This window comes from Symphalangus syndactylus, chromosome 3, assembly GCF_028878055.3.
Source record: "Symphalangus syndactylus isolate Jambi chromosome 3, NHGRI_mSymSyn1-v2.1_pri, whole genome shotgun sequence".
In the NCBI taxonomy this organism is placed as follows: domain Eukaryota; kingdom Metazoa; phylum Chordata; class Mammalia; order Primates; family Hylobatidae; genus Symphalangus; species Symphalangus syndactylus.
The window spans coordinates 156430863-156457215 of record NC_072425.2 but is presented as its reverse complement, the minus strand read 5'-3'; positions in this window follow the sequence as shown (position 1 = coordinate 156457215).

Here is a 26353-nt window from a genome sequence, read left to right as displayed (position 1 = left end):
CTGTTAGTTGAATGCACAGAACAGAAAGAATTTTCACAGAATGCTACTGTGTAGTTTATATTTGAATATATTCCTTTTTCCACTATTACCCTCTCAGCGCTCCGAAAGTCCACTTGCATTTTCTACAGAAAGAGTGTTCAGAACTGCGCAATCAAAAGTATGGTTTAACTCTGTTAGCTTAATGAACATATCAGAAATAAGTTTCACACAATGCTTCTGTGTAGTTTTTATTTGAAGATATTATTTTTCCCAATATAGGCCTCTTAGCGCTCAGAATGTCCAATTGCAGTTTCTACAGAAAGAGTGTTTCAGAAAGGCTCAATCAAAATAAGGTTCAACTCTGTTGGTTGAATGCACAGAACAGAAAGAAGTTTCATACAATGCTTCTGTGTAGTTTATATTTGAACATATTCTTTTTTCCACTATTACCCACTTAGCGCTACGAATGTCCAGTTGCATTTTCTGCAGACAGAGTGTTTCAAAACTGCTCAATCAAATGTATGGTTTAACTCTGTTAGCTGAATGCTCAGATCCGAAAGAAGTTTCACAGAATGCTTCTGTGTAGTTTATATTTGAATATATTCCTTTTTCCACTACTACTCTCTTATCGCTCCAAATGTCCAGTTGCATTTTCTACAGAAAGAGTGTTCAGATCTGCTCAATCAAAAGTATGGTTTAACTCTGTTAGCTGAATGCACAGATCAGAAAGAAGTTTCACAGAATGATTCTGTGTAGTTTCTATTTGGAGACATTCCTTTTTCCACTATTACCCTCTTAGCGCTCCGAATCTCCACTTGCATTTTCTACAGAAAGAGTGTTTCAGAACGGCTCAATCAAAACTAAGGTTCAACTCTTTTAGTTGAACAAACAGAACAGAAAGAAGTTTCACACAATTCTTCTGTGTAGTTTTTATTTGTAGACATTCTTTTTCCCAATATAGGCCTCTTAGCGCTCAGAATGTCCAATTGCAGTTTCTACAGAAAGAGTGTTTCAGAACGGCTCAATCAAAAGTAAGGTTCAACTCTGTTAGTTGAATGCACAGAACAGAAAGAAGTTTCATACAATGCTTCTGTGTAGTTTATATTTGAACATATTCTTTTTTCCACTATTACCCACTTAGCGCTACGAATGTCCAGTTGCATTTTCTACAGACAGAGTGTTTCAAAACTGCTCAAAGGTGTGGTTTAACTCTGTTAGCTGAATGCTCAGATCAGAAAGAAGTTTCACAGAATGCTTCTGTGTAGTTTATATTTGAATATATTCCTTTTTCCACTAATACGCTCTTAGCGCTCCAAATGTAAAGTTGCATTTTCAACAGAAAGAGTGTTCAGATCTGCTCAATCAAATGTATGGTTTAAATCTGTTAGCTGAATGCACAGATCAGAAAGAAGTTTCACCGAATGATTCTGTGTAGTTTATATTTGAAGACATTCCTTTTTCCACTATTACCCCCTTAGCGCACCGAATCTCCACTTGCATTTTCTACAAAAAGAGTGTTTCATAACTGCTCAATCAAAAATATGTTTTATCTCTGTTAACTGAATTTACAGATCAGAAATAATTTTCACAGAATGCATCTGTGTAGATTTATTTGAAGATATTCTTTTTCCCAATGTAGGCCTCTTAGCGCTTAGCATGTCCAATTGCAGTTTCTACAGAAAGAGTGCTTCAGAACGGCTCAATCAAAAGTAAGGTTCAACCCTGTTAGTTGAATGCACAGAACAGAAAGAATTTTCACAGAATGCTACTGTGTAGTTTATATTTGAATATATTCCTTTTTCCACTATTACCCTCTCAGCGCTCCGAATGTCCACTTGCATTTTCTACAGAAAGAGTGTTCAGAACTGTGCAATCAAAAGTATGGTTTAACTCTGTTAGCTTAATGAACATATCAGAAATAAGTTTCACACAATGCTTCTGTGTAGTTTTTATTTGAAGATATTATTTTTCCCAATATAGGCCTCTTAGCACTCAGAATGTCCAATTGCAGTTTCTACAGAAAGAGTGTTTCAGAAAGGCTCAATCAAAATAAGGTTCAACTCTGTTGGTTGAATGCACAGAACAGAAAGAAGTTTCATACAATGCTTCTGTGTAGTTTATATTTGAACATATTCTTTTTTCCACTATTACCCACTTAGCGCTACGAATGTCCAGTTGCATTTTCTGCAGACAGAGTGTTTCAAAACTGCTCAATCAAATGTATGGTTTAACTCTGTTAGCTGAATGCTCAGATCCGAAAGAAGTTTCACAGAATGCTTCTGTGTAGTTTATATTTGAATATATTCCTTTTTCCACTACTACTCTCTTATCGCTCCAAATGTCCAGTTGCATTTTGTACAGAAAGAGTGTTCAGATCTGCTCAATCAAAAGTATGGTTTAACTCTGTTAGCTGAATGCACAGATCAGAAAGAAGTTTCACAGAATGATTCTGTGTAGTTTCTATTTGGAGACATTCCTTTTTCCACTATTACCCTCTTAGCGCTCCGAATCTCCACTTGCATTTTCTACAGAAAGAGTGTTTCAGAACGGCTCAATCAAAACTAAGGTTCAACTCTTTTAGTTCAACAAACAGAACAGAAAGAAGTTTCACACAATTCTTCTGTGTAGTTTTTATTTGTAGACATTCTTTTTCCCAATATAGGCCTCTTAGCGCTCAGAATGTCCAATTGCAGTTTCTACAGAAAGAGTGTTTCAGAACGGCTCAATCAAAAGTAAGGTTCAACTCTGTTAGTTGAATGCACAGAACAGAAAGAAGTTTCATACAATGCTTCTGTGTAGTTTATATTTGAACATATTCTTTTTTCCACTATTACCCACTTAGCGCTACGAATGTCCAGTTGCATTTTCTACAGACAGAGTGTTTCAAAACTGCTCAAAGGTGTGGTTTAACTCTGTTAGCTGAATGCTCAGATCAGAAAGAAGTTTCACAGAATGCTTCTGTGTAGTTTATATTTGAATATATTCCTTTTTCCACTAATACGCTCTTAGCGCTCCAAATGTAAAGTTGCATTTTCAACAGAAAGAGTGTTCAGATCTGCTCAATCAAATGTATGGTTTAAATCTGTTAGCTGAATGCACAGATCAGAAAGAAGTTTCACCGAATGATTCTGTGTAGTTTATATTTGAAGACATTCCTTTTTCCACTATTACCCCCTTAGCGCACCGAATCTCCACTTGCATTTTCTACAAAAAGAGTGTTTCATAACTGCTCAATCAAAAATATGTTTTATCTCTGTTAACTGAATTTACAGATCAGAAATAATTTTCACAGAATGCATCTGTGTAGATTTATTTGAAGATATTCTTTTTCCCAATGTAGGCCTCTTAGCGCTTAGCATGTCCAATTGCAGTTTCTACAGAAAGAGTGCTTCAGAACGGCTCAATCAAAAGTAAGGTTCAACCCTGTTAGTTGAATGCACAGAACAGAAAGAATTTTCACAGAATGCTACTGTGTAGTTTATATTTGAATATATTCCTTTTTCCACTATTACCCTCTCAGCGCTCCGAATGTCCACTTGCATTTTCTACAGAAAGAGTGTTCAGAACTGCGCAATCAAAAGTATGGTTTAACTCTGTTAGCTTAATGAACATATCAGAAATAAGTTTCACACAATGCTTCTGTGTAGTTTTTATTTGAAGATATTATTTTTCCCAATATAGGCCTCTTAGCGCTCAGAATGTCCAATTGCAGTTTCTACAGAAAGAGTGTTTCAGAAAGGCTCAATCAAAATAAGGTTCAACTCTGTTGGTTGAATGCACAGAACAGAAAGAAGTTTCATACAATGCTTCTGTGTAGTTTATATTTGAACATATTCTTTTTTCCACTATTACCCACTTAGCGCTACGAATGTCCAGTTGCATTTTCTGCAGACAGAGTGTTTCAAAACTGCTCAATCAAATGTATGGTTTAACTCTGTTAGCTGAATGCTCAGATCCGAAAGAAGTTTCACAGAATGCTTCTGTGTAGTTTATATTTGAATATATTCCTTTTTCCACTACTACTCTCTTATCGCTCCAAATGTCCAGTTGCATTTTCTACAGAAAGAGTGTTCAGATCTGCTCAATCAAAAGTATGGTTTAACTCTGTTAGCTGAATGCACAGATCAGAAAGAAGTTTCACAGAATGATTCTGTGTAGTTTCTATTTGGAGACATTCCTTTTTCCACTATTACCCTCTTAGCGCTCCGAATCTCCACTTGCATTCTCTACAGAAAGAGTGTTTCAGAAGGGCTCAATCAAAACTAAGGTTCAACTCTTTTAGTTGAACAAACAGAACAGAAAGAAGTTTCACACAATTCTTCTGTGTAGTTTTTATTTGTAGACATTCTTTTTCCCAATATAGGCCTCTTAGCGCTCAGAATGTCCAATTGCAGTTTCTACAGAAAGAGTGTTTCAGAACGGCTCAATCAAAAGTAAGGTTCAACTCTGTTAGTTGAATGCACAGAACAGAAAGAAGTTTCATACAATGCTTCTGTGTAGTTTATATTTGAACATATTCTTTTTTCCACTATTACCCACTTAGCGCTACGAATGTCCAGTTGCATTTTCTACAGACAGAGTGTTACAAAACTGCTCAATCAAAAGTATGGTTTAACTCTGTTAGCTGTATGCTCAGATCAGAAAGAAGTTTCACAGAATGCTTCTGTGTAGTTTATATTTGAATATATTCCTTTTTTAAACTACTACTCTCTTAGCGCTCCAAATGTCCAGTTGCATTTTCAACAGAAAGAGTGTTCAGATCTGCTCAATCAAAAGTATGGTTTAACACTGTTAGCTGAATGCACAGATCAGAAAGAAGTTTCACCGAATGATTCTGTGTAGTTTATATTTGAAGACATTCCTTTTTCCACTATTACCCTCTTAGCGCTCGGAATCTCCTCTTGCATTTTCTACAAAAGGAGTGTTTCATAACTGCTCAATCAAAAATATGTTTTATCTCTGTTAACTGAATTTACAGATCAGAAATAAGTTTCACAGAATGCATCTGTGTAGTTTTTATTTGAAGATATTCCTTTTCCCAATGTAGTCCTCTTAGCGCTTAGCATGTCCAATTGCAGTTTCTACAGAAACAGTGTTTCAGAACGGCTCAATCAAAAGTAAGGTTCAACTCTGTTAGTTGAATGCACAGAACAGAAAGAATTTTCACAGAATGCTACTGTGTAGTTTATATTTGAATATATTCCTTTTTCCACTATTACCCTCTTAGCGCTCCGAATGTCCACTTGCATTTTCTACAGAAAGAGTGTTCAGAACTGCGCAATCAAAAGTATGGTTTAACTCTGTTAGCTTAATGAACATATCAGAAATAAGTTTCACACAATGCTTCTGTGTAGTTTTTATTTGAAGATATTATTTTTCCCAATAGAGGCCTCTTAGCGTTCAGAATGTCCAATTGCAGTTTCTACAGAAAGAGTGTTTCAGAAAGGCTCAATCAAAGGTAAGGTTCAACTCTGTTAGTTGAATGCACAGAACAGAAAGAAGTTTCATACCATGCTTCCGTGTAGTTTATATTTGAACATATTCTTTTTTCCACTATTACCCACTTAGCGCTACGAATGTCCAGTTCCATTTTCTACAGACAGAGTGTTTCAAAACTGCTCAATCAAAAGTATGGTTTAACTCTGTTAGCTGAATGCTCAGATCAGAAAGTAGTTTCACAGAATGCTTCTGTGTAGTTTATATTTGAATATATTCCTTTTTCCACTACTACTCTCTTAGCGCTCCAAATGTCCAGTTGCATTTTCTACAGAAAGAGTGTTCAGATCTGCTAAATCAAAAGTATGGTTTAACTCTGTTAGCTGAATGCACAGATCAGAAAGAAGTTTCACAGAATGCTTCTGTGTAGTTTATATTTGAATATATTCCTTTTTCCACTACTACTCTCTTAGCGCTCCAAATGTCCAGTTGCATTTTCTACAGAAAGAGTGTTCAGATCTGCTCAATCAAAAGTATGGTTTAACTCTGTTAGCTGAATGCACAGATCAGAAAGAAGTTTCACAGAATTATTCTGTGTAGTTTATATTTGGAGACATTCCTTTTTCCACTATTACCCTCTTAGCGCTCCGAATCTCCACTTGCATTTTCTACAGAAATAGTGTTTCAGAACGGCTCAATCAAAACTAAGGTCCAACTCTTTTAGTTGAACAAACAGAACAGAAAGAAGTTTCACACAATTCTTCTGTGTAGTTTTTATTTGTAGACATTCTTTATCCCAATATAGGCCTCTTAACGCTCAGAATGTCCAATTGCAGTTTCTACAGAAAGAGTGTTTCAGAACGGCTCAATCAAAAGTAAGGTTCAACTCTGTTAGTTGAATGCACAGAACAGAAAGAAGTTTCATACAATGCTTCTGTGTAGTTTATATTTGAACATATTCTTTTTTCCACTATTACCCACTTAGCGCTACGAATGTCCAGTTGCATTTTCTACAGACAGAGTGTTTCAAAACTGCTCAATCAAAAGTATGGTTTAACTCTGTTAGCTGTATGCTCAGATCAGAAAGAAGTTTCACAGAATGCTTCTGTGTAGTTTATATTTGAATATATTCCTTTTTCCACTACTACGCTCTTAGCGCTCCAAATGTCCAGTTGCATTTTCAACAGAAAGACTGTTCAGATCTGCTCAATCAAAAGTATGGTTTAACTCTGTTAGCTGAATGCACAGATCAGAAAGAAGTTTCACCGAATGATTCTGTGTAGTTTATATTTGAAGACATTCCTTTTTCCACTATTACCCTCTTAGCGCTCCGAATCTCCACTTGCATTTTCTACAAAAAGAGTGTTTCATAACTGCTCAATCAAAAATATGTTTTATCTCTGTTAACTGAATTTACAGATCAGAAATTAGTTTCACAGAATGCATCTGTGTAGTTTTTATTTGAAGATATTCTTTTTCCCAATGTAGGCCTCTTAGCGCTTAGCATGTCCAATTGCACTTTCTACAGAAAGAGTGTTTCAGAACGGCTCAATCAAAAGTAAGGTTCAACTCTGTTAGTTGAATGCACAGAACAGAAAGAATTTTCACAGAATGCTACTGTGTAGTTTATATTTGAATATATTCCTTTTTCCACTATTACCCTCTTAGCGCTCCGAATGTCCACTTGCATTTTCTACAGAAAGAGTGTTCAGAACTTCGCAATCAAAAGTATGGTTTAACTCTGTTAGCTTAATGAACATATCAGAAATAAGTTTCACAGAATGCTTCTGTGTAGTTTTTATTTGAAGATATTTTTTTCCCAATATAGGCCTCTTAGCGCTCAGAATGTCCAATTGCAGTTTCTACAGAAAGAGTGTTTCAGAAAGGCTCAATCAAATGTAAGGTTCAACTCTGTTATTTGAATGCACAGAACAGAAAGAAGTTTCATACAATGTTTCTCTGTAGTTTATATTTGAACATATTCTTTTTTCCACTATTACCCACTTAGCGCTACGAATGTCAAGTTGCATTTCCTACAGACAGAGTGTTTCAAAACTGCTCAATCATAGGTATGGTTTAACTCTGTTAGCTGAATGCTCAGATCAGAAAGAAGTTTCACAGAATGCTTCTGTTTAGTTTATATTTGAATATATTCCTTCTTCCACTACTACTCTCTTAGCGCTCCAAATGTCCAGTAGCATTTTGTACAGAAAGAGTGTTCAGATCTGCTCAATCAAAAGTATGGTTTAACTCTGTTAGCTGAATGCACAGATCAGAAAGAAGTTTCACAGAATGATTCTGTGCAGTTTGTATTTGGAGACATTCCTTTTTCCACTATTACCCTCTTAGCGCTCCAAATCTCCACTTGCATTTTCTACAGAAAGAGTGTTTCAGAACGGCTCAATCAAAACTAAGGTTCAACTCTTTTAGTTGAACAAACAGAACAGAAAGAAGTTTCACACCATTCTTCTGTGTAGTTTTTATTTGTAGACATTCTTTTTCCCAATATAGGCCTCTTAGCGCTCAGAATGTCCAATTGCAGTTTCTACAGAAAGAGTGTTTCAGAACGGCTCAATCAAAAGTAAGGTTCAACTCTGTTAGTTGAATGCACAGAACAGAAAGAAGTTTCATACAATGCTTCTCTGTAGTTTATATTTGAACATATTATTTTTTCCACTATTACCCACTTAGCGCTACGAATGTCCAGTTGCATTTTCTACAGACAGAGTGTTTCAAAACTGCTCAATCAAAAGTATGGTTTAACTCTGTTAGCTGAATGCGCAGATCAGAAAGAATTTTCACAGAATGCTTCTGTGTAGTTTATATTTGAATATATTCCTTTTTCCACTACTACGCTCTTAGCGCTCCAAATGTCCAGTTGCATTTTCTACAGAAAGAGTGTTCAGATCTGCTCAATCAAAAGTGTGGTTTAACTCTGTTAGCTGAATGCACAGATCAGAAAGAAGTTTCACAGAATGATTCTGTGTAGTTTATATTTGGAGACATTCCTTTTTCCACTATTACCCTCTTAGCGCTCCGAATCTCCACTTGCATTTTCTACAGAAAGAGTGTTTCAGAACGGCTCAATCAAAACTAAGGTTCAACTCTTTTAGTTGAACAAACAGAACAGAAAGAAGTTTCACACAATTCTTCTGTGTAGTTTTTATTTGTAGACATTCTTTTTCCCAATATAGGCCTCTTAGCGCTCAGAATGTACAATTGCAGTTTCTACAGAAAGAGTGTTTCAGAACGGCTCAATCAAAAGTAAGGTTCAACTCTGTTAGTTGAATGCACAGAACAGAAAAGTTTCATACAATGCTTCTGTGTAGTTTATATTTGAACATATTCATTTTTCCACTATTACCAACTTAGCGCTACGAATGTCCAGTTGCATTTTCTACAGACAGAGTGTTTCAAAACTGCTCAATCAAAAGTATGGTTTAACTCTGTTAGCTGAATGCTCAGATCAGAAAGAATTTTCACAGAATGCTTCTGTGTAGTTTATATTTGAATATATTCCTTTTTCCACTACTACGCTCTTAGCGCTCCAAATGTCCAGTTGCATTTTCTACAGAAAGAGTGTTCAGATCTGCTCAATCAAAAGTATGGTTTAACTCTGTTACCTGAATGCACAGATCAGAAAGAAGTTTCACCGAATGATTCTGTGTAGTTTATATTTGAAGACATTCCTTTTTCCACTATTACCCTCTTAGCGCTCCGAATCTCCACTTGCATTTTCTACAAAAAGAGTGTTTCATAACTGCTCAATCAAAAATATGTTTTACCTCTGTTAACTGAATTTACAGATCAGAAATAAGTTTCACAGAATGCATCTGTGTAGTTTTTATTTGAAGATATTCTTTTTCCCAATGTAGGCCTCTTAGCGCTTAGCATGTCCAATTGCAGTTTCTACAGAAAGAGTGTTTCAGAACGGCTCAATCAAAAGTAAGGTTCAACTCTGTTAGTTGAATGCACAGAACAGAAAGAATTTTCACAGAATGCTACTGTGTAGTTTATATTTTAATATATTCCTTTTTCCACTATTACCCTCTTAGCGCTCCGAATGTCCACTTGCATTTTCTACAGAAAGAGTGTTCAGAACTGCGCAATCAAAAGTATGGTTTAACTCTGTTAGCTTAATGAACATATCAGAAATAAGTTTCACACAATGCTTCTGTGTAGTTTTTATTTGAAGATATTATTTTTCCCAATAGAGGCCTCTTAGCGCTCAGAATGTCCAATTGCAGTCTCTACAGAAAGAGTGTTTCAGAAAGGCTCAATCAAAAGTAAGGTTCAACTCTGTTAGTTGAATGCACAGAACAGAAAGAAGTTTCATACAATGCTTCTGTGTAATTTATATTTGAACATATTCTTTTTTCCACTATTACCCACTTAGCGCTACGAATGTCCAGTTGCATTTTCTACAGACAAGGTGTTTCAAAACTGCTCAATCAAAAGTATGGTTTAACTCTGTTAGCTGTATGCTCAGATCAGAAAGAAGTTTCACAGAATTCTTCTGTGTAGTTTATATTTGAATATATTCCTTTTTCCACTACTACGCTCTTAGCGCTCCAAATGTCCAGTTGCATTTTCAACAGAAAGAGTGTTCAGATCTGCTCAATCAAAAGTATGGTTTAACTCTGTTAGCTGAATGCACAGTTCAGAAAGAAGTTTCACCGAATGATTCTGTGTAGTTTAAATTTGAAGACATTCCTTTTTCCACTATTACCCTCTTAGCGCTCCGAATCTCCACTTGCATTTTCTACAAAAAGAGTGTTTCATAACTGCTCAATCAAAAATATGTTTTATATCTGTTAACTGAATTTACAGATCAGAAATAAGTTTCACAGAATGCATCTGTGTAGTTTTTATTTGAAGATATTCTTTTTCCCAATGTAGGCCTCTTAGCGCTTAGCATATCCAATTGCAGTTTCTACAGAAACAGTGTTTCAGAACGGCTCAATCAAAAGTAAGGTTCAACTCTGTTAGTTGAATGCACAGAACAGAAAGAATTTTCACAGAATGCTACTGTGTAGTTTATATTTTAATATATTCCTTTTTCCACTATTACCCTCTTAGCGCTCCGAAAGTCCACTTGCATTTTCTACAGAAAGAGTGTTCAGAACTGCGCAATCAAAAGTATGGTTTAACTCTGTTAGCTTAATGAACATATCAGAAATAAGTTTCACACAATGCTTCTGTGTAGTTTTTATTTGAAGATATTATTTTTCCCAATAGAGGCCTCTTAGCGCTCAGAATGTCCAATTGCAGTTTCTACAGAAAGAGTGTTTCAGAAAGGCTCAATCAAAAGTAAGGTTCAACTCTGTTAGTTGAATGCACAGAACAGAAAGAAGTTTCATACAATGCTTCTGTGTAGTTTATATTTGAACATATTCTTTTTTCCACTATTACCCACTTAGCGCTACGAATGTCCAGTTGCATTTTCTGCAGACAGAGTGTTTCAAAACTGCTCAATCAAATGTATGGTTTAACTCTGTTAGCTGAATGCTCAGATCCGAAAGAAGTTTCACAGAATGCTTCTGTGTAGTTTATATTTGAATATATTCCTTTTTCCACTACTACTCTCTTATCGCTCCAAATGTCCAGTTGCATTTTGTACAGAAAGAGTGTTCAGATCTGCTCAATCAAAAGTATGGTTTAACTCTGTTAGCTGAATGCACAGATCAGAAAGAAGTTTCACAGAATGATTCTGTGTAGTTTCTATTTGGAGACATTCCTTTTTCCACTATTACCCTCTTAGCGCTCCGAATCTCCACTTGCATTTTCTACAGAAAGAGTGTTTCAGAACGGCTCAATCAAAACTAAGGTTCAACTCTTTTAGTTCAACAAACAGAACAGAAAGAAGTTTCACACAATTCTTCTGTGTAGTTTTTATTTGTAGACATTCTTTTTCCCAATATAGGCCTCTTAGCGCTCAGAATGTCCAATTGCAGTTTCTACAGAAAGAGTGTTTCAGAACGGCTCAATCAAAAGTAAGGTTCAACTCTGTTAGTTGAATGCACAGAACAGAAAGAAGTTTCATACAATGCTTCTGTGTAGTTTATATTTGAACATATTCTTTTTTCCACTATTACCCACTTAGCGCTACGAATGTCCAGTTGCATTTTCTACAGACAGAGTGTTTCAAAACTGCTCAAAGGTGTGGTTTAACTCTGTTAGCTGAATGCTCAGATCAGAAAGAAGTTTCACAGAATGCTTCTGTGTAGTTTATATTTGAATATATTCCTTTTTCCACTAATACGCTCTTAGCGCTCCAAATGTAAAGTTGCATTTTCAACAGAAAGAGTGTTCAGATCTGCTCAATCAAATGTATGGTTTAAATCTGTTAGCTGAATGCACAGATCAGAAAGAAGTTTCACCGAATGATTCTGTGTAGTTTATATTTGAAGACATTCCTTTTTCCACTATTACCCCCTTAGCGCACCGAATCTCCACTTGCATTTTCTACAAAAAGAGTGTTTCATAACTGCTCAATCAAAAATATGTTTTATCTCTGTTAACTGAATTTACAGATCAGAAATAATTTTCACAGAATGCATCTGTGTAGATTTATTTGAAGATATTCTTTTTCCCAATGTAGGCCTCTTAGCGCTTAGCATGTCCAATTGCAGTTTCTACAGAAAGAGTGCTTCAGAACGGCTCAATCAAAAGTAAGGTTCAACCCTGTTAGTTGAATGCACAGAACAGAAAGAATTTTCACAGAATGCTACTGTGTAGTTTATATTTGAATATATTCCTTTTTCCACTATTACCCTCTCAGCGCTCCGAATGTCCACTTGCATTTTCTACAGAAAGAGTGTTCAGAACTGCGCAATCAAAAGTATGGTTTAACTCTGTTAGCTTAATGAACATATCAGAAATAAGTTTCACACAATGCTTCTGTGTAGTTTTTATTTGAAGATATTATTTTTCCCAATATAGGCCTCTTAGCGCTCAGAATGTCCAATTGCAGTTTCTACAGAAAGAGTGTTTCAGAAAGGCTCAATCAAAATAAGGTTCAACTCTGTTGGTTGAATGCACAGAACAGAAAGAAGTTTCATACAATGCTTCTGTGTAGTTTATATTTGAACATATTCTTTTTTCCACTATTACCCACTTAGCGCTACGAATGTCCAGTTGCATTTTCTGCAGACAGAGTGTTTCAAAACTGCTCAATCAAATGTATGGTTTAACTCTGTTAGCTGAATGCTCAGATCCGAAAGAAGTTTCACAGAATGCTTCTGTGTAGTTTATATTTGAATATATTCCTTTTTCCACTACTACTCTCTTATCGCTCCAAATGTCCAGTTGCATTTTCTACAGAAAGAGTGTTCAGATCTGCTCAATCAAAAGTATGGTTTAACTCTGTTAGCTGAATGCACAGATCAGAAAGAAGTTTCACAGAATGATTCTGTGTAGTTTCTATTTGGAGACATTCCTTTTTCCACTATTACCCTCTTAGCGCTCCGAATCTCCACTTGCATTCTCTACAGAAAGAGTGTTTCAGAAGGGCTCAATCAAAACTAAGGTTCAACTCTTTTAGTTGAACAAACAGAACAGAAAGAAGTTTCACACAATTCTTCTGTGTAGTTTTTATTTGTAGACATTCTTTTTCCCAATATAGGCCTCTTAGCGCTCAGAATGTCCAATTGCAGTTTCTACAGAAAGAGTGTTTCAGAACGGCTCAATCAAAAGTAAGGTTCAACTCTGTTAGTTGAATGCACAGAACAGAAAGAAGTTTCATACAATGCTTCTGTGTAGTTTATATTTGAACATATTCTTTTTTCCACTATTACCCACTTAGCGCTACGAATGTCCAGTTGCATTTTCTACAGACAGAGTGTTACAAAACTGCTCAATCAAAAGTATGGTTTAACTCTGTTAGCTGTATGCTCAGATCAGAAAGAAGTTTCACAGAATGCTTCTGTGTAGTTTATATTTGAATATATTCCTTTTTTAAACTACTACTCTCTTAGCGCTCCAAATGTCCAGTTGCATTTTCAACAGAAAGAGTGTTCAGATCTGCTCAATCAAAAGTATGGTTTAACACTGTTAGCTGAATGCACAGATCAGAAAGAAGTTTCACCGAATGATTCTGTGTAGTTTATATTTGAAGACATTCCTTTTTCCACTATTACCCTCTTAGCGCTCGGAATCTCCTCTTGCATTTTCTACAAAAGGAGTGTTTCATAACTGCTCAATCAAAAATATGTTTTATCTCTGTTAACTGAATTTACAGATCAGAAATAAGTTTCACAGAATGCATCTGTGTAGTTTTTATTTGAAGATATTCCTTTTCCCAATGTAGTCCTCTTAGCGCTTAGCATGTCCAATTGCAGTTTCTACAGAAACAGTGTTTCAGAACGGCTCAATCAAAAGTAAGGTTCAACTCTGTTAGTTGAATGCACAGAACAGAAAGAATTTTCACAGAATGCTACTGTGTAGTTTATATTTGAATATATTCCTTTTTCCACTATTACCCTCTTAGCGCTCCGAATGTCCACTTGCATTTTCTACAGAAAGAGTGTTCAGAACTGCGCAATCAAAAGTATGGTTTAACTCTGTTAGCTTAATGAACATATCAGAAATAAGTTTCACACAATGCTTCTGTGTAGTTTTTATTTGAAGATATTATTTTTCCCAATAGAGGCCTCTTAGCGTTCAGAATGTCCAATTGCAGTTTCTACAGAAAGAGTGTTTCAGAAAGGCTCAATCAAAGGTAAGGTTCAACTCTGTTAGTTGAATGCACAGAACAGAAAGAAGTTTCATACCATGCTTCCGTGTAGTTTATATTTGAACATATTCTTTTTTCCACTATTACCCACTTAGCGCTACGAATGTCCAGTTCCATTTTCTACAGACAGAGTGTTTCAAAACTGCTCAATCAAAAGTATGGTTTAACTCTGTTAGCTGAATGCTCAGATCAGAAAGAAGTTTCACAGAATGCTTCTGTGTAGTTTATATTTGAATATATTCCTTTTTCCACTACTACTCTCTTAGCGCTCCAAATGTCCAGTTGCATTTTCTACAGAAAGAGTGTTCAGATCTGCTAAATCAAAAGTATGGTTTAACTCTGTTAGCTGAATGCACAGATCAGAAAGAAGTTTCACAGAATGCTTCTGTGTAGTTTATATTTGAATATATTCCTTTTTCCACTACTACTCTCTTAGCGCTCCAAATGTCCAGTTGCATTTTCTACAGAAAGAGTGTTCAGATCTGCTCAATCAAAAGTATGGTTTAACTCTGTTAGCTGAATGCACAGATCAGAAAGAAGTTTCACAGAATTATTCTGTGTAGTTTATATTTGGAGACATTCCTTTTTCCACTATTACCCTCTTAGCGCTCCGAATCTCCACTTGCATTTTCTACAGAAATAGTGTTTCAGAACGGCTCAATCAAAACTAAGGTCCAACTCTTTTAGTTGAACAAACAGAACAGAAAGAAGTTTCACACAATTCTTCTGTGTAGTTTTTATTTGTAGACATTCTTTATCCCAATATAGGCCTCTTAACGCTCAGAATGTCCAATTGCAGTTTCTACAGAAAGAGTGTTTCAGAACGGCTCAATCAAAAGTAAGGTTCAACTCTGTTAGTTGAATGCACAGAACAGAAAGAAGTTTCATACAATGCTTCTGTGTAGTTTATATTTGAACATATTCTTTTTTCCACTATTACCCACTTAGCGCTACGAATGTCCAGTTGCATTTTCTACAGACAGAGTGTTTCAAAACTGCTCAATCAAAAGTATGGTTTAACTCTGTTAGCTGTATGCTCAGATCAGAAAGAACTTTCACAGAATGCTTCTGTGTAGTTTATATTTGAATATATTCCTTTTTCCACTACTACGCTCTTAGCGCTCCAAATGTCCAGTTGCATTTTCAACAGAAAGACTGTTCAGATCTGCTCAATCAAAAGTATGGTTTAACTCTGTTAGCTGAATGCACAGATCAGAAAGAAGTTTCACCGAATGATTCTGTGTAGTTTATATTTGAAGACATTCCTTTTTCCACTATTACCCTCTTAGCGCTCCGAATCTCCACTTGCATTTTCTACAAAAAGAGTGTTTCATAACTGCTCAATCAAAAATATGTTTTATCTCTGTTAACTGAATTTACAGATCAGAAATTAGTTTCACAGAATGCATCTGTGTAGTTTTTATTTGAAGATATTCTTTTTCCCAATGTAGGCCTCTTAGCGCTTAGCATGTCCAATTGCACTTTCTACAGAAAGAGTGTTTCAGAACGGCTCAATCAAAAGTAAGGTTCAACTCTGTTAGTTGAATGCACAGAACAGAAAGAATTTTCACAGAATGCTACTGTGTAGTTTATATTTGAATATATTCCTTTTTCCACTATTACCCTCTTAGCGCTCCGAATGTCCACTTGCATTTTCTACAGAAAGAGTGTTCAGAACTTCGCAATCAAAAGTATGGTTTAACTCTGTTAGCTTAATGAACATATCAGAAATAAGTTTCACAGAATGCTTCTGTGTAGTTTTTATTTGAAGATATTTTTTTCCCAATATAGGCCTCTTAGCGCTCAGAATGTCCAATTGCAGTTTCTACAGAAAGAGTGTTTCAGAAAGGCTCAATCAAATGTAAGGTTCAACTCTGTTATTTGAATGCACAGAACAGAAAGAAGTTTCATACAATGTTTCTCTGTAGTTTATATTTGAACATATTCTTTTTTCCACTATAACCCACTTAGCGCTACGAATGTCAAGTTGCATTTCCTACAGACAGAGTGTTTCAAAACTGCTCAATCATAGGTATGGTTTAACTCTGTTAGCTGAATGCTCAGATCAGAAAGAAGTTTCACAGAATGCTTCTGTTTAGTTTATATTTGAATATATTCCTTCTTCCACTACTACTCTCTTAGCGCTCCAAATGTCCAGTAGCATTTTGTACAGAAAGAGTGTTCAGATCTGCTCAATCAAAAGTATGGTTTAACTCTGTTAGCTGAATGCACAGATCAGAAAGAAGTTTCACAGAATGATTCTGTGCAGTTTGTATTTGGAGACATTCCTTTTTCCACTATTACCCTCTTAGCGCTCCAAATCTCCACTTGCATTTTCTACAGAAAGAGTGTTTCAGAACGGCTCAATCAAAACTAAGGTTCAACTCTTTTAGTTGAACAAACAGAACAGAAAGAAGTTTCACACCATTCTTCTGTGTAGTTTTTATTTGTAGACATTCTTTTTCCCAATATAGGCATCTTAGCGCTCAGAATGTCCAATTGCAGTTTCTACAGAAAGAGTGTTTCAGAACGGCTCAATCAAAAGTAAGGTTCAACTCTGTTAGTTGAATGCACAGAACAGAAAGAAGTTTCATACAATGCTTCTCTGTAGTTTATATTTGAACATATTATTTTTTCCACTATTACCCACTTAGCGCTACGAATGTCCAGTTGCATTTTCTACAGACAGAGTGTTTCAAAACTGCTCAATCAAAAGTATGGTTTAACTCTGTTAGCTGAATGCGCAGATCAGAAAGAATTTTCACAGAATGCTTCTGTGTAGTTTATATTTGAATATATTCCTTTTTCCACTACTACGCTCTTAGCGCTCCAAATGTCCAGTTGCATTTTCTACAGAAAGAGTGTTCAGATCTGCTCAATCAAAAGTGTGGTTTAACTCTGTTAGCTGAATGCACAGATCAGAAAGAAGTTTCACAGAATGATTCTGTGTAGTTTATATTTGGAGACATTCCTTTTTCCACTATTACCCTCTTAGCGCTCCGAATCTCCACTTGCATTTTCTACAGAAAGAGTGTTTCAGAACGGCTCAATCAAAACTAAGGTTCAACTCTTTTAGTTGAACAAACAGAACAGAAAGAAGTTTCACACAATTCTTCTGTGTAGTTTTTATTTGTAGACATTCTTTTTCCCAATATAGGCCTCTTAGCGCTCAGAATGTACAATTGCAGTTTCTACAGAAAGAGTGTTTCAGAACGGCTCAATCAAAAGTAAGGTTCAACTCTGTTAGTTGAATGCACAGAACAGAAAAGTTTCATACAATGCTTCTGTGTAGTTTATATTTGAACATATTCATTTTTCCACTATTACCAACTTAGCGCTACGAATGTCCAGTTGCATTTTCTACAGACAGAGTGTTTCAAAACTGCTCAATCAAAAGTATGGTTTAACTCTGTTAGCTGAATGCTCAGATCAGAAAGAATTTTCACAGAATGCTTCTGTGTAGTTTATATTTGAATATATTCCTTTTTCCACTACTACGCTCTTAGCGCTCCAAATGTCCAGTTGCATTTTCTACAGAAAGAGTGTTCAGATCTGCTCAATCAAAAGTATGGTTTAACTCTGTTACCTGAATGCACAGATCAGAAAGAAGTTTCACCGAATGATTCTGTGTAGTTTATATTTGAAGACATTCCTTTTTCCACTATTACCCTCTTAGCGCTCCGAATCTCCACTTGCATTTTCTACAAAAAGAGTGTTTCATAACTGCTCAATCAAAAATATGTTTTACCTCTGTTAACTGAATTTACAGATCAGAAATAAGTTTCACAGAATGCATCTGTGTAGTTTTTATTTGAAGATATTCTTTTTCCCAATGTAGGCCTCTTAGCGCTTAGCATGTCCAATTGCAGTTTCTACAGAAAGAGTGTTTCAGAACGGCTCAATCAAAAGTAAGGTTCAACTCTGTTAGTTGAATGCACAGAACAGAAAGAATTTTCACAGAATGCTACTGTGTAGTTTATATTTTAATATATTCCTTTTTCCACTATTACCCTCTTAGCGCTCCGAATGTCCACTTGCATTTTCTACAGAAAGAGTGTTCAGAACTGCGCAATCAAAAGTATGGTTTAACTCTGTTAGCTTAATGAACATATCAGAAATAAGTTTCACACAATGCTTCTGTGTAGTTTTTATTTGAAGATATTATTTTTCCCAATAGAGGCCTCTTAGCGCTCAGAATGTCCAATTGCAGTCTCTACAGAAAGAGTGTTTCAGAAAGGCTCAATCAAAAGTAAGGTTCAACTCTGTTAGTTGAATGCACAGAACAGAAAGAAGTTTCATACAATGCTTCTGTGTAATTTATATTTGAACATATTCTTTTTTCCACTATTACCCACTTAGCGCTACGAATGTCCAGTTGCATTTTCTACAGACAAGGTGTTTCAAAACTGCTCAATCAAAAGTATGGTTTAACTCTGTTAGCTGTATGCTCAGATCAGAAAGAAGTTTCACAGAATTCTTCTGTGTAGTTTATATTTGAATATATTCCTTTTTCCACTACTACGCTCTTAGCGCTCCAAATGTCCAGTTGCATTTTCAACAGAAAGAGTGTTCAGATCTGCTCAATCAAAAGTATGGTTTAACTCTGTTAGCTGAATGCACAGTTCAGAAAGAAGTTTCACCGAATGATTCTGTGTAGTTTAAATTTGAAGACATTCCTTTTTCCACTATTACCCTCTTAGCGCTCCGAATCTCCACTTGCATTTTCTACAAAAAGAGTGTTTCATAACTGCTCAATCAAAAATATGTTTTATATCTGTTAACTGAATTTACAGATCAGAAATAAGTTTCACAGAATGCATCTGTGTAGTTTTTATTTGAAGATATTCTTTTTCCCAATGTAGGCCTCTTAGCGCTTAGCATATCCAATTGCAGTTTCTAAAGAAACAGTGTTTCAGAACGGCTCAATCAAAAGTAAGGTTCAACTCTGTTAGTTGAATGCACAGAACAGAAAGAATTTTCACAGAATGCTACTGTGTAGTTTATATTTTAATATATTCCTTTTTCCACTATTACCCTCTTAGCGCTCCGAAAGTCCACTTGCATTTTCTACAGAAAGAGTGTTCAGAACTGCGCAATCAAAAGTATGGTTTAACTCTGTTAGCTTAATGAACATATCAGAAATAAGTTTCACACAATGCTTCTGTGTAGTTTTTATTTGAAGATATTATTTTTCCCAATAGAGGCCTCTTAGCGCTCAGAATGTCCAATTGCAGTTTCTACAGAAAGAGTGTTTCAGAAAGGCTCAATCAAAAGTAAGGTTCAACTCTGTTAGTTGAATGCACAGAACAGAAAGAAGTTTCATACAATGCTTCTGTGTAGTTTATATTTGAACATATTCTTTTTTCCACTATTACCCACTTAGCGCTACGAATGTCCAGTTGCATTTTCTACAGACAGAGTTTTTCAAAACTGCTCAATCATAAGTATGGTTTAACTCTGTTAGCTGAATGCTCAGATCAGGAAGAAGTTTCACAGAATGCTTCTGTGTAGTTTATATTTGAATATATTCCTTTTTCCACTACTACTCTCTTAGCGCTCCAAATGTCCAGTTGCATTTTCTACAGAAAGAGTGTTCAGATCTGCTCAATCAAAAGTATGGTTTAACTCTGTTAGCTGAATGCACAGATCAGAAAGAAGTTTCACAGAATGATTCTGTGTAGTTTATATTTGGAGACATTCCATTTTCCACTATTACCCTCTTAGCGCTCCGAATCTCCACTTGCATTTTCTACAGAAAGAGTGTTTCAGAACGGCTCAATCAAAACTAAGGTTCAACTCTTTTAGTTGAACAAACAGAACAGAAAGAAGTTTCACACAATTCTTCTGTGTAGTTTTTATTTGTAGACATTCTTTTTCCCAATATAGGCCTCTTAGCGCTCAGAATGTCCAATTGCAGTTTCTACAGAAAGAGTGTTTCAGAACGGCTCAATCAAAAGTAAGGTTCAACTCTGTTAGTTGAATGCACAGAACAGAAAGTAGTTTCATACAATGCTTCTGTGTAGTTTATATTTGAACATATTCTTTTTTCCACTATTACCAACTTAGCGCTACGAATGTCCAGTTGCATTTTCTACAGACAGAGTGTTTCAAAACTGCTCAATCAAATGTATGGTTTAACTCTGTTAGCTGAATGCTCAGATCAGAAAGAATTTTCACAGAATGCTTCTGTGTAGTTTATATTTGAATATATTCCTTTTTCCACTACTACGCTCTTAGCGCTCCAAATGTCCAGTTGCATTTTCTACAGAAAGAGTGTTCAGATCTGCTCAATCAAAAGTATGGTTTAACTCTGTTAGCTGAATGCACAGATCAGAAAGAAGTTTCACCGAATGATTCTGTGTAGTTTATATTTGAAGACATTCCTTTTTCCACTATTACCCTCTTAGCGCTAAGAATCTCCAGTTGCATTTTCTACAAAAAGAGTGTTTCATAACTGCTCAATCAAAAATATGTTTTATCTCTGTTAACTGAATTTACAGATCAGAAATAAGTTTCACAGAATGCTTCTGTGTAGTTTTTATTTGTAGACATTCTTTTTCCCAATATAGGCCTCTTAGCGCTCAGAATGTCCAATTGCAGTTTCTACAGAAAGAGTGTATCAGAACGGCTCAATCAAAAGTAAGGTTCAACTCTGTTAGTTGAATGCACAGAACAGAAAGAAGTTTCATACAATGCTTCTGTGTAGTTTATATTTGAACATATTCTTTTTTCCACTATTACCCACTTAGCGCTACGAATGTCCAGTTGCATTTTGTACAGACAGAGTGTTTCAAAACTGCTCAATCAAAAGTATGGTTTAACTCTGTTAGCTGTATGCTCAGATCAGAAAGAAGTTTCACAGAATGCTTCTGTGTAGTTTATATTTGAATATATTCCTTTTTCCACTACTACGCTCTTAGCGCTCCAAATGTCCAGTTGCATTTTCAACAGAAAGAGTGTTCAGATCTGCTCAATCAAAAGTATGGTTTAACACTGTTAGCTGAATGCACAGATGAGAAAGAAGTTTCACCGAATGATTCTGTGTAGTTTATATTTGAAGACATTCCTTTTTCCACTATTACCCTCTTAGCGCTCGGAATCTCCACTTGCATTTTCTACAAAAAGAGTGTTTCATAACTGCTTAATCAAAAATATGTTTTATCTCTGTTAACTGAATTTACAGATCAGAAATAAGTTTCACAGAATGCATATGTGTAGTTTTTATTTGAAGACATTCTTTTTCCCAATATAGGCCTCTTAGCACTCAGAATGTCCAATTGCAGTTTCTACAGAAAGAGTGTTTCAGAACGGCTCAATCAAAAGTAAGGTTCAAATCTGTTAGTTGAATGCACAGAACAGAAAGAATTTTCACAGAATGCTACTGTGTAGTTTATATTTGAATATATTCCTTTTTCCACTATTACCCTCTTAGCGCTCCGAATGTCCACTTGCATTTTCTACAGAAAGAGTGTTCAGAACTGCGCAATCAAAAGTATGGTTTAACTCTGTTAGCTTAATGAACATATCAGAAATAAGTTTCACACAATGCTTCTGTGTAGTTTTTATTTGAAGATATTATTTTTCCCAATAGAGGCCTCTTAGCGCTCAGAATGTCCAATTGCAGTTTCTACAGAAAGAGTGTTTCAGAAAGGCTCAATCAAATGTAAGGTTCAACTCTGTTAGTTGAATGCACAGAACAGAAAGAAGTTTCATACAATGCTTCTGTGTAGTTTATATTTGAACATATTCTTTTTTCCACTATTACCCACTTAGCGCTACGAATGTCCAGTTGCATTTTCTACAGACAGAGTGTTTCAAAACTGCTCAATCAAAAGTATGGTTTAACTCTGTTAGCTGAATGCTCAGATCAGAAAGAAGTTTCACAGAATGCTTCTGTGTAGTTTATATTTGAATATATTCCTTTTTCCACTACTACTCTCTTAGCGCTCCAAATGTCCAGTTGCATTTTCTACAGAAAGAGTGTTCAGATCTGCTCAATCAAAAGTATGGTTTAACTCTGTTAGCTGAATGCACAGATCAGAAAGAAGTTTCACAGAATGATTCTGTGTAGTTTATATTTGGAGACATTCCTTTTTCCACTATTACCCTCTTAGCGCTCCGAATCTCCACTTGCATTTTCTACAGAAAGAGTGTTTCAGAACGGCTCAATCAAAACTAAGGTTCAACTCTTTTAGTTGAACAAACAGAACAGAAAGAAGTTTCACACAATTCTTCTGTGTAATTTTTATTTGTAGACATTCTTTCTCCCAATATAGGCCTCTTAGCGCTCAGAATGTCCAATTGCAATTTCTACAGAAAGAGTGTTTCAGAACGAATCAATCATAAGTAAGGTTCAACTCTGTTAGTTGAATGCACAGAACAGAAAGAAGTTTCATACAATGCTTCTGTGTAGTTTATATTTGAACATATTTTTTTTCCACTATTACCCACTTAGCGCTAAGAATGTCCAGTTGCATTTTCTACAGACAGAGTGTTTCAAAACTGCTCAATCAAAAGTATGGTTTAACTCTGTTAGCTGAATGCTCAGATCAGAAAGAAGTTTCACAGAATGCTTCTGTGTAGTTTACATTTGAATATATTCCTTTTTCCACTACTACGCTCTTAGCGCTCCAAATGTCCAGTTGCATTTTCTACAGAAAGAGTGTTCAGATCTGCTCAATCAAAAGTATGGTTTAACTCTGTTAGCTGAATGCACAGATCAGAAAGAAGTTTCACCGAATGATTCTGTGTAGTTTATATTTGAAGACATTCCTTTTTCCACTATTACCCTCTTAGCGCTCCGAATCTCCACTTGCATTTTCTAAAAAAAGAGTGTTTCATAACTGCTCAATCAAAAATATGTTTTATCTCTGTTAACTGAATTTACAGATCAGAAATAAGTTTCACAGAATGCATCTGTGTAGTTTTTATTTGAAGATATTCTTTTTCCCAATGTAGGCCTCTTAGCGCTTAGCATGTCCAATTGCAGTTTCTACAGAAAGAGTGTTTCAGAACGGCTCAATCAAAACTAAGGTTCAACTCTGTTAGTTGAATGCACAAAACAGAAAGAATTTTCACAGAATGCTACTGTGTAGTTTATATTTGAATATATTCCTTTTTCCACTATTACCCTCTTAGCGCTCCGAATGTCCACTTGCATTTTCTACAGAAAGAGTGTTCAGAACTGCGCAATCAAAAGTATGGTTTAACTCTGTTAGCTTAATGAACATATCAGAAATAAGTTTCACACAATGCTTCTGTGTAGTTTTTATTTGAAGATATTATTTTTCCCAAAAGAGGCCTCTTCGCGCTCAGAATGTCCAATTGCAGTTTCTACAGAAAGAGTGTTTCAGAAAGGCTCAACCAAAAGTAAGGTTCAACTCTGTTAGTTGAATGCACAGAACAGAAAGAAGTTTCATACAATGCTTCTGTGTAGTTTATATTTGAACATATTCTTTTTTCCACTATTACCCTCTTAGCGCTACGAATGTCCAGTTGCATTTTCTACAGACAGAGTGTTTCAAAACTGCTCAATCAAAAGTATGGTTTAACTCTGTTAGCTGAATGCACAGATCAGAAAGAAGTTTCACAGAATGATTCTGTGTAGTTTATATTTGGAGACATTCCTTTTTCCACTATTACCCTCTTAGCGCTCCGAATCTCCACTTGCATTTTCTACAGAAAGAGTGTTTCAGAACGGCTCAATCAAAACTAAGGTTCAACTCCTTTAGTTGAACAAACAGAACAGAAAGAAGTTTCACAAAATTCTTCTGTGTAGTTTTAATTTGTAGACATTCTTTTTCCCAATATAGGCCTCTTAGCGCTCAGAATGTCCAATTGCAGTTTCTACAGAAAGAGTGTTTCAGAACGGCTCAATCAAAAGTAAGGTTCAACTCCGTTAGCTGAATGCACAGATCAGAAAGAAGTTTCACCGAATGATTCTCTGTAGTTTATATTTGAAGACATTCCTTTTTCCACTGTTACCCACTTAGCGCTCCGAATCTCCACTTGCATTTTCTACAAAAAGAGTGTTTCATAACTGCTCAATCAAAAATCTGTTTTATCTCTGTTAACTGAATTTACAGATCAGAAATAAGTTTCACAGAATGCATCTGTGTAGTTTTTATTTGAAGATATTCTTTTTCCCAATGTAGGCCTCTTAGCGCTTAGCATGTCCAATTGCAGTTTCTACAGAAAGAGTGTTTCAGAACGGCTCAATCAAAAGTAAGGTTCATCTCTGTTAGTTGAATGCACAGAACAGAAATAATTTTCACTGAATGCTACTGTGTAGTTTATATTTGAATATATTCCTTTTTCCACTATTACCCTCTTAGCGCTCCGAATGTCCACTTGCATTTTCTACAGAAAGAGTGTTCAGAACTGCACAATCAAAAGTATGGTTTAACTCTGTTAGCTTAATGAACATATCAGAAATAAGTTTCACACAATGCTTCTGTGTAGTTTTTATTTGAAGATATTTTTTTTCCCAGTAGAGGCCTCTAAGCGCTCAGAATGTCCAATTGCAGTTTCTACAGAAAGAGTGTTTCAGAAAGGCTCAGTCAAAAGTAAGTTTCAACTCTGTTAGTTGAATGCACAGAACAGAAAGAAGTTTCATACAATGCTTCTGTGTAGTTTATATTTGAACATATTCTTTTTTCCACTATTACCCACTTAGCGCTACGAATGTCCAGTTGCATTTTCTACAGACAGAGTGTTTCAAAACTCCTCAATCAAAAGTATGGTTTAACTCTGTTAGCTGAATGCTCAGATCAGAAAGAAGTTTCACAGAATGCTTCTGTGTAGTTTATATTTGAATATATTCCTTTTTCCACTACTACTCTCTTAGCGCTCCAAATGTCCAGTTGCATTTTCTACAGAAAGAGTGTTCAGATCTGCTCAATCAAAAGTATGGTTTAACTCTGTTAGCTGAATGCACAGATCAGAAAGAAGTTTCACAGAATGATTCTGTGTAGTTTATATTTGGAGACATTCCTTTTTCCACTATTACCCTCTTAGCGCTCCGAATCTCCACTTGCATTTTCTACAGAAAGAGTGTTTCAGAATGGCTCAATCAAAACTAAGGTTCAACTCTTTTAGTTGAACAAACAGAATAGAAAGAAGTTTCACACAATTCTTCTGTGTAGTTTTTATTTGTAGACATTCTTTTTCCCAATATAGGCCTCTTAGCGCTCAGAATGTACAATTGCAGTTTCTACAGAAAGAGTGTTTCAGAACGGCTCAATCAAAAGTAAGGTTCAACTCTGTTAGTTGAATGCACAGAACAGAAAGAAGTTTCATACAATGCTTCTGTGTAGTTCATATTTGAACATATTCTTTTTTCCACTATTACCCACTTAGCGCTACGAATGTCCAGTTGCATTTTCTACAGACAGAGTGTTTCAAAACTGCTCAATCAAAAGTATGGTTTAACTCTGTTAGCTGAATGCTCAGATCAGAAAGAAGTTTCACAGAATGCTTCTGTGTAGTTTATATTTGAATATATTCCTTTTTCCACTACTACGCTCTTAGCGCTCCAAATGTCCAGTTGCATTTTCTACAGAAAGAGTGTTCAGATCTGCTCAATCAAAAGTATGGTTTAACTCTGTTAGCTGAATGCACAGATCAGAAAGAAGTTTCTCCGAATGATTCTGTGTAGTTTATATTTGAAGACATTCCTTTTTCCACTATTACCCTCTTAGCGCTCCGAATCTCCACTTGCATTTTCTACAAAAAGAGTGTTTCATAACTGCTCAATCAAAAATATGTTTTATCTCTGTTAACTGAATTTACAGATCAGAAATAAGTTTCACAGAATGCATCTGTGTAGTTTTTATTTGAAGATATTCTTTTTCCCAATGTAGGCCTCTTAGCGCTTAGCATGTCCAATTGCAGTTTCTACAGAAAGAGTGTTTCAGAACGGCTCAATAAAAAGTAAGTTTCAACTCTGTTAGTTGAATGCACAGAACAGAAAGAATTTTCACAGAATGCTACTGTGTAGTTTATATTTGAATATATTCCTTTTTCCACTATTACCCTCTTAGCGCTCGGAATGTCCACTTGCATTTTCTACAGAAAGAGTGTTCAGAACTGCGCAATCCAAAGTATGGTTTAACTCTGTTAGCTTAATGAACATATCAGAAATAAGTTTCACACAATGCTTCTGTGTAGTTTTTATTTGAGGGTATTATTTTTCCCAATAGAGGC